The following is a 9,434-nucleotide window of genomic DNA, read 5'->3' on the forward strand; positions in this document are numbered from 1 at the left end:
AATAAAAAAACTGGAACTCAGGTCACAGGACTCCCCCCAACTCCTTCTCTTTTCAAACTGAAACCCTTGAGAACCCCGCCCCCCGAAGCTAGGCGCGCATAGACGTGGCCCCCTCTTGTAGGTCTCCAGGAGAAAGGGTTGATGGAGGGTGCAGCCGGAGCCTCGCGGAAGAGGGCGGGGCAGGTCAGCAGTGTTGGGGTGGGGGGAGGGTTGTGAGGGACTGCGCCAGGGATCCGGCTGGGGAGGTTCGGGGGCGGCCCACACAGCAGGGGGGAGGGCTGGAGCGCCCCAGCCCGGGGACAGCAGGCGGCCCAGAGACCTCTGGGAAATAGGAAGTCGAGAGGGCAATGGTGGTGAACCTAGGCTGTCTACACCTCTCTATTACAATTCCTAAGAGTCTGGGCCGCTGGGCTCATTAGCTGGACCAGGCTGTTTCCCGTGCAGCATCCTGCTCAGAGAACCAAGTGAATGGATAAGTAATTCATGAGATGAAGGAAATGGAGGCAGACGCACCTGGCTCTTGGGGTACTCGCCGGAAAAGACTGTGATTGGCAGCGAGAAACAGCCGACAATAACGTTTTAAATAGAGCGGAAGGCGAGCATCGAAAAGTAGGGAGGGGTTCGAGCACGGAGTGGATGGGAAAGATGGGGAGGGGAGAGGCAGAAAGCATCTCTGTCACAACGGATTAGAGCTGGGAGCTCTAGGCAGCCGGACCCCATGGTGAGGTAGGGGGGAGTTTGAGGTCCCCTTTTTATAGAGTGTTTTGGGTAGAGACCACTTTGGGGCTAGTAGTTCATGGACATACCCAAATCATCCCAGAGTTATGAGCCTTTCCTGATATCCTGCTGCTCTGGAGCTGGGCAGGTCTGGATAGGATCTGGAATTGACATATCAAAGTACTAGAACCTGGAGAGGCAGCATCTAGATGACTTCTGCTAATTCGACACATATTGCTAGTGATGAGGGCACAGTCTCTGGGAACCCCCTTGAGTCTGGAGTGCTGTCTCTGGGAGCCCCCTTGAGCTGTCCCTGAGTCTTCCCGCTGGATCTGGCCTTCCCCTAGGGCCACAAGCCTCACATTGTCATTGGGCCCAGATCTCTCCCTCTATTGTTACTTTAGATATGCATGCCTTCAGTTACTTCCCAACCTTTGATATTCCTTTAGGAACTTCCTGCCCTTAATTCTATTCTCTTGGTTCCTGGACTCTGACCTCACCTGGACCTCCTTAGACTTCCCCTCAAGACCCTCCCTAAAGCCCTCCTCTAGTCACCCCAGACCACCCCTCAGTCCCTCCTACAATCTTTGTGTATATAATCTCCATCTTGGCTCCATGCAGGTGCTCAGATTCAATCTAATTCAGTAGGTTGAATCTGGCCCGCTTGTGGAAACAGGCGTCACAAAGGGGGGGGGGGCGTTTCTTAAGACAGCCCATTATGGTGAATCCCTAATAAACTTTCTCTTTTCCCTTGGCTGAGAAGGCTTGAGTCGAATTCTTTCGGCAGGACCCGGCGTGTAGGTATTTTGGGGCCGCGGCGGTCACCCCTAGAAACATATGGTTTCCCTACAATCATCATTTACAAAAACCTCTTCACTAGCATGTGAATTTTGATTAATATATGATATATTGTGTAAATCATGTTTCTTTGAACTTGGGGGCAGTTTGGGCTGACTGCCTGGTTCCGCTTTTCAATCTTATTTCCTGCTAAAACTTCTTGACTAGAAGACAAGAAGTGTCAGGGTGACTAGAACAAGATAGGATTTGAATACACCCTGTAAAGATTCAAAAGTACTGTGTCCCTGTCCCTAGGACCCACATTGAACCCAGGCACCAAAGCTCCTGCATTCCTGCCCCCACTTCTTTCAGAAACCTCAGGCTGGCCTGCCAGGAGGCTGAATCCCAGACTGGATTTTATCTCCCTGTCTCATGCGTCCCCTGCTCATTCCCTAGTGGCTTCATCCCAGAGCCCTCCCCATCCCCAACCTTTGCTAGTCACCCTTCCTCCTAGATCAAGCAATAAGTCTGTGGTCCAGATTCTGTGTGTGTGTGTGCGTGTGCGAGTGACGGAGAGAGAGGGAGAAGGAGAAGGAGGGAGGGAGACGAAAGGGAGGGAGGGGGGAGAGGGAGAGAATGAGAATCTGGGAAAGGGGATGAGGGGATGCAAGGAGGCCAGAGTACCAGTTGGAGGGAGAGCTCTAACTCAGGGGCCATTTGAGGCTCTCACTTGTCTCATGTCATCTGGGATCCCAATCCCTTCTGCCCCTTAGGTCTCTTCACTGTAGGAGGATAGGGGTCTGGATTGGGGTAGAAGGGAAGGAATAAGAGAGGGTGGGATCATCTTCATTTTCAAGCCTGACCCTACCTGTTGCCTCCCTTCTCCTCTAGGTTGGAGTCTCTCCCCTGAGGTCAGGGCGGGGGACTTTGTAACTCCTGTGCACCTCACTCTCCATAAATCCCAGTTGGCCAGCCTTCTGCCTAGGAAGAGAAAGGAAAAAAGTTTCCCCTCTGGGATCTTTCTTCCTCCCCAACTCCCAATCTGCAGACCACCAAGGCCTGGCCCAAGCAGGGAGCCCAGAGCCAGAGAGAATGGCCCCTGGGAGTCACAGATCCCCACCCCAGGTAAGTGCAGTCCACCCACTGACTTGACCAACGTCAGCCAGTGAGGCCATTTCTATAGACAAAGAGGATTGTCTTTGAAGCTGGCAATCCCTCTTACCTATGAAATTGAATACAATAGTAACAACACTGTCCTGCTCTCTTTGTCAGTGCTTTGAACTGATTCCTGGCACTTTGGTATTTTGAGCATTAACTCCCCTCCCCACCACCCAAATTGCTGCCCTCCTATGTTTATTTTTTAAGTTCACCCTCATTACAACTGACAAAAAAACCCACTTCACTCTTTAGTCTCTATTCCATGTGGATCATTATGTCTCTGCTCTCTTTATGCATACCTAGCACCCCCTCCCTCCTACGTGGAACTCCTTCCTCCTTTTCTTTGTTTCTTTTGGCCAAGCTCTCCCTTTAAGCAATTGAAGGTCAAGGATACTCCTTCACACATGAGTCTTGTCTGAACAGGCATGGAGCAGAGCCCTGAAAGTTTCCCCAGATCTTGTCCTTTGCTGTATTGTCATCAGAGTAGAAATTGTCCTCCTAGTGCTGCCCATTTCCTTCAGCCTCAGGTCACATGAGTCTTCCCAGGTCTCTGAATCTCTCCCCTTTACCATTTCTTAGGTCTAGTCAGCAAGCATTTAGAAAGGGCAGGGGCACTGTGCTAACCTCCTGGGAATACAAAGGAAGGAAAAACTAGTCTTTGCCCTCAAGGAGCACACAGTCTAACAGGGAAGACCACGTGTCCAAGTAAGCTCTATATAAAATAAAAAGGAGGTACTCTCAGAGGGAAGGCTTCAACAGTTTCAGGGACAAGGAAAAGATTTTTTTTCAGAAGGTGAAATTTTAACTGAGACTTAAAGGAAGCCAGGAGGCCCAAGTGTGAGGATAGAGAACATTCCAAGCATGAGAGACAGCTCTTAGAAAGGCAGAGTCAGGATATGGAGGGTATTGGTCAAGGATCAGCTAAGAGGCCAGTGTCTCTGGGTAAGGGAGGAGGAGGAAGAGGAGGGAGGAGAGAGTAAGGTGTAAGAAGACTGGAAAGAGGGTCGGGGCTAGTTATATGCACCAACTATGTGCCAGGCACATTATAAATACTATCTCATTTGATTCTGTTGCAAGAATTGTCAGAGTCCTTGCTAGTGACAGCCAGAGTAAGGCAGCACAGGATGCAGCCAGACAGGTACACTGCAGTTTTTTTTTATCCACTAAAGAGGGTGACCCACACCATCAGTAAGAGACGGACACAAATGTCTTTCAGTTCCACAGATGTCACACACATATATATGCATATATGTATATGTATATCTATCTGTTTGTCTTTTGGAGCTACTAGCTACAGGTTATTCAGAGGGTTTTAGATAAGATCAGGTAGGGCCCTTCTGCAGAAAAAGATACAGAAAAGATGAATTAAAAACAAGAGAAAGAAGATGCTTTAAGTGTTAAAAGGCCTTTAGTAGAGTATTTGTACCAAAAGAAAGAAAACTCTTATCTTTTTTATGAATCAGTTATTTAATTGGCCTTTGTTAAGCTATTACTATTTGCTATTTAGATAAGATTAAGAGGAGAGAGTGAGTTCAGGGAACTATTCCAGTCTTACAGGTTTTTTTTCGTCACAGGTCAAAGTATCTTTTAAAATGCCAAGAAGGTAACAGAAGGACTCTGTGAAGGATATGTGTTGAAATTATCATGCAATTTTTAAAAAGTCACTTAAATGGATATCACCTATGATCCATCCTGTTACTCTTATATTTTTCTTATGGAAATGTTGTCCCTTTTGTAGGTGTTCATTAAGTTCAGAATAAATTAAAAAAACTAAAAAGTCCTTGGCTTCCTTCAAGATTCCAGTCATAGACCTTTTATAAGAAGTTTTTCTGATCCCCAAGCAGCTAATTCTTTCCCCTGTGAGACTGATTACTTTCTGTCTATTCTTTATGTATCCTTCAAGCATGTAGGTGACCTAGTGGATAAAGAGCTGGGTCTGGAGTCAGGAAGAACTGAGTTCACAAATGCTTATACAGTATGTAACACTGGCCAAGTCACTTAACTTCTGTCTTCCTCAGTTTCCTTATCTTAAAGAATGAGGAAGATAACACCACCTCTCCAGGTTGTTGTAAAACTTTAGTCAATCAATAAACACTTATTAAAGGCCCACTTTGTGCTAGGCACTGTACTAAACCTTGGGGATACAAAAAGAGGCAAAAAATAGTGCAAGTTTTTTGAGGAGCTTACAATCTAATGGGGGAGTCAACATGTAAACACCTACAAAAGCAAGCTATATATGGGATAAAGAAGAAATAACAGAGAGAAGGCAGTAGAATTAAGGGCATATTTTTGTTTGGACTTTAAGAGAAGCCATGGAGGTCAGTAGTCAGAGTTTGGGAAGGAGAGCATTCCAAGTATGGGGGACAGCCAGAGAAATGTCTTGTTTATAGAACATCCAGGAGGTTAGTATCACTAGATCGCAGAGTATGTGTTGAGGAGTAAGGTGTAAGAAGACTGGACAGGTAGGAGGGGAATAGGTCATAAAGGGCTTTGAATATCAAACCATGTTTTGTATTTGATCCTAGAGGCAATAGGGAACCACTGGAGTTTGTTGAGTAGGGGGCAGTGAAATGATTGGATCTGCACCTTAGGAAAATCACTAATATGGAGGATGGACTGGAGTGGGAAGAGAGTTGAGGTCAGCAATCCCACCAGGAAGATATTACAATAATCCAGGTGTGAGGTGATGAGGGCTGCCCAAGAGTAATGACTGTGTCATCTATCAAAGTGAAAAGATATAGAAATGCTACAGGTAATTATTTCCTGACCTATTATCTTTCCCCTTGAGAGAGCAAGTGCTTAATCCATGCTGCTGGCTTCCTGGTTGTAATCATCTTTCTCTAGTTCTGACACTTCCTGGATGATCTGTCCCATGAGGCATTTTGTGGCACACAGAGCGTTGCAAGGGACCTCAATGACACCTAGTCCTACCCATTCCCAAAATGAATCTCTACTGAGAAATAGTCATCCAGCCTCTGCTTGAAGACCTCCAAGGATGGAAGAGCTTCCCCTGTCCTCTTGAAGCAGCCTACTCCACTTTGGGACAGCTGTCATTATTAGGAGGTGTTTGGTTTAGGTTTGGTTTAGTTTTGTTTTTTTTCCCTCCTAATTAAGCTTAAATTGGCCTCTCTGTAACATTATGTGTTGTTCCTAGCTATTCTTTCTGGCAACCAACCAAACAAATTCAAGTATAGGCCCTCCATATGTTTGCCCCTTCAAATAAGTGGGCATAAGTGCCATGTGCTGTATTCTCCCTATTGGGAGTGAAATTTGATGAAAGGGTAAACAGGATTTTCCAAGCAAGATAAGATTTATTAGCAGGGTCATGCTGCCTGTCAATAAATGGGTCAGTGGCTTGCTTCCATTTATGCCAGAGACTACAAGCAGATGGACAACTCTCTTTGTATAGGTTTTGAGGAGTACAGAACAAAGAACAGAACAGGGTAGATGACATCATTGGATTGGGGACAACATGATTGGTTACAAAGCTGAGGTGCAGTAAACAACATGATTAGTTGGAAGATTGTAGATGGGTGCTAGCAATGATCCTCCCTCCCCACCCTTTTCTCATGAGACTAAAATTTGAGTGCAGTGCAGCTACAAGGTTTAGAGATAATAGTTTAGACCTTTTTGGACAGCAGTCTAGACATCCTTGTAGGATAGCTTGGTGGTGTAAAGATGTTAGGCCTGGTATCCTACATCCCCTAGGGTCAGTTTTTTCTTGAGGCAAGAATAGATCAGTGATCAGCAGGAGAGCTGGATTTTTTATCTTAACCCATTACAGACCAGCTGAATCTCTGAACTAAGTTCAGAGGCAAAGAACCATGACTAAAACAGTTACAGGACAACATCAGTTACTTGTAAATAGGATCAATAAGAAAATGATACAAAATCAATTCAGTCTTCTCGTCCTAATATAAGGTTTTTTTAAAGCCCAAGGAACCCCTTTTTGTGGTCCTCAGATTCTCTCACCATTCTGAGTTCTAGAATTTCTGACATTAAATTTACTGGACAGTTGCACACTCTTAGTTTCATCCTCTCATTCCTCGCTTCCATCATCTGTACATTTTTTTAAACTTGTTTGGTAGTAAGCTCCTTGTGACTCCATATTGGTCTCTTAGGGTAACAGTTTTATCTTGTTATTGAAATTATTTTCTTTTGTGTCTTCAGGATTAGCTACTTGAATGTCATATGTTGCTCTTGGACTAACTTCTCCTAGAGTACCTGATACCCTTGGAGCCTACCTTTCATTTCTCTAAGCCCTTGGAAACCTGCTCTTTCTAAATCTATGGCACTCATCAGCCCATCCCCAGTCTTCCCCTCCTCTGTTACGCATTCGAAGAGGGGTGGTCACTTTCCCTTGGAGGGGGGGTATCCCATCATTTCTAAGCCATCATCAAGTTCCTTCATTTTAGTGACAATCTGATTCAGAATAGAATTTTGCCTTGTTGGTTATTGCACCTTTTGAAAGATGAATTTCTCTTGAAGACCAGTCAATCTGTTATTGGCTCCTCTGCTTTTGGGAGAAAGAAGAGAGACGGGGAGAGGCAAAGACAAGAAGAGAGAATAAAGGGGAAACATAGTAGAGTTTTCCCAACGCTCTTGTCTTATATATCTATTCTAGGCTTTGTCCTCTTTCCTTGGAAGTCAAGCAGGCACTCCCTCCTTGGATGGTTTTGGTGGATCTGGCTCCTGTTCCATGAATTATCTCATCCTTTCCACCAACTAATGCCAATAAGCCAACAAGAATCAGAGAAATAGGTTTTATCGTACTCTGCATGGCACTGCCCCCACCGGCCCTTGAAGGGGAGGGATGCCATTCACAATTCATTTAGTAGAATTTATACAGTGCTGTGCAGCAGTTTTTCAGTCTTGTCCAACTCTTCACGATCCCATCTGGGGTTTTCTTGGCAAAGATACTAAAGTGGATGAAGGAAGGATGGGCCCTTGTTAGTATAGCTAGTTGCTCTAAATCCCAGGGAAGTATTTGTCATGTAGATGAAGGAGAAGGGTGTTCCAGGGACTGTTGTAATCTTCTGCTTATTTTTTCTTTTTACCAATTAGAAGAGATTAGACATTAAAGTGAACCAGCTATTACTGCAGCTGGTCCTGTGGTTCATGCAAGGGTCATATACAAAAATGAAGGAAAGGTTTGGAAAAAAAAAACCCAGTCAATCAACAGGTTTGTTGAAGGGCCTGCTATGTGCCTGGCTCTCTACTAGATAGGAGGGATAAGACTACAAAGAATAAAATAATCCCTGTTCAAATGGATTTACATACTAATAGAGGAGAAAACAAGTACACATAAAATAGAAACAGCATGAATATGAGTGAAATAATTAAAATTATAAAAAGGGGCAAAATACAGGGTGCCTTAAGAGGGAGGGGACTAGTTGGGGACAGCAGATATGACTTCAAGGAAAAGATAGTGCATGAACTGTGTCTTGAAGGACAAGAGGGACTCCAAGGTGGAGGGCAGGAAGGACTAACTTCCAGGCAGGGGGACAGACAGTGCACAGAGACAGAAATGGGAGGTGGAATCCTCTGTGTGAGAAACAGAAGGCCCATGGGGCTGCATCTCAAAGAACAGGAGGGCAGGTAATGTCTAATGTGGCTGGAAAGAGACACGGGGGCCAGGTCATGTGGGGCTTTGAAACCTTAGGAGAGGGGTTGATATTTGACTCTAGAGTCAAGAAGGAGCTGCTGGAATTGGTTGAGTTGAGTAGTCACATGGTCAAATCTGTGCTTGAGGAAAATGACTTCAGCAGTAATGTGGTAGATGAACTGGCGTGGTGAAGGAGGGCAAGCTGAGGCAGGGCAAGCAATTAGGAGGGTGTAGTAGGAAGGGAAGAGAAGAAGCATTTCTATGACATGTATGATGTGCCCTGTGCTTTAGAAATAATATCTCATTTGATCCTCCCCACAACCCTGGCAGGCAGTGCTGTTATTATCCCCATTTTGCAGTTAAGGAAACTCAAGACAGACTTTAGTGACTTACAGAGGGTCATACAGCTATTAAATTTCTGAGGCTAGATTTGAACTCAGGTCTTCCTCCAACCTGACTCTATCCACTTTGCCATTTGGCTGCCACTCTGTTAACATTTAATACCAGAAATAGGATAGTTTTCTATTAGAAAGGTATTGAGACCATCCTCTAGCTGTCTCAGGGGTCTAAAGACTCAGGCTATTAATTTCCAGTTCTCATAAATACCAGTAGCCACAAGGAGCTCCACATGTGTCCAGATGCTTGGTGGCAGTGATGGAGCTGGATGAGAGTTGACTGAACTCAGTGTTCATTCTTATAAAATATTCTTCTCTTCTGGCTAAACACATCTTCTCTTAACTGTTGAATAACCCGGGAGGGTCTGAGATTGTTCCAGTCTAGAACCTAAACTCTCAGGGATCACACTGAGTCAGGCCCATCTCAAAACAGAGGCTGTTGCACCAACCTAGGAGAGATGCAATGAAGTCCTGGAAAAAGGTTGCTTTGTGAGTGGAGAGGAAGGCTCAGATTTTAGAGATGGAGTGAAGGTAGCAAAGGTAAGATTTGGTACTGATTGGTTAATTGCAATGAGAGAGGAGTGCTAGTAATGACAACCTTATGAAGCTGGGAGGCTGAAAGATGGTAGTGTCATCTCTAGAAGGAAGGGAGTCTTATAAGAGGGAAGGTGCAGGCCTTCAAGAACTTAGGTGTTTAGATTTAGACATGTGGAGTTTAAGTGGTCTTTGAGATGGTTAGTTGGAAATTCCCAAAATAGAATGAGTGATGAAACTGAAGTATT

The sequence above is a fragment of the Trichosurus vulpecula genome, chromosome 2 (genome assembly GCF_011100635.1).
Source record: "Trichosurus vulpecula isolate mTriVul1 chromosome 2, mTriVul1.pri, whole genome shotgun sequence".
Lineage (NCBI taxonomy): Eukaryota > Metazoa > Chordata > Mammalia > Diprotodontia > Phalangeridae > Trichosurus > Trichosurus vulpecula.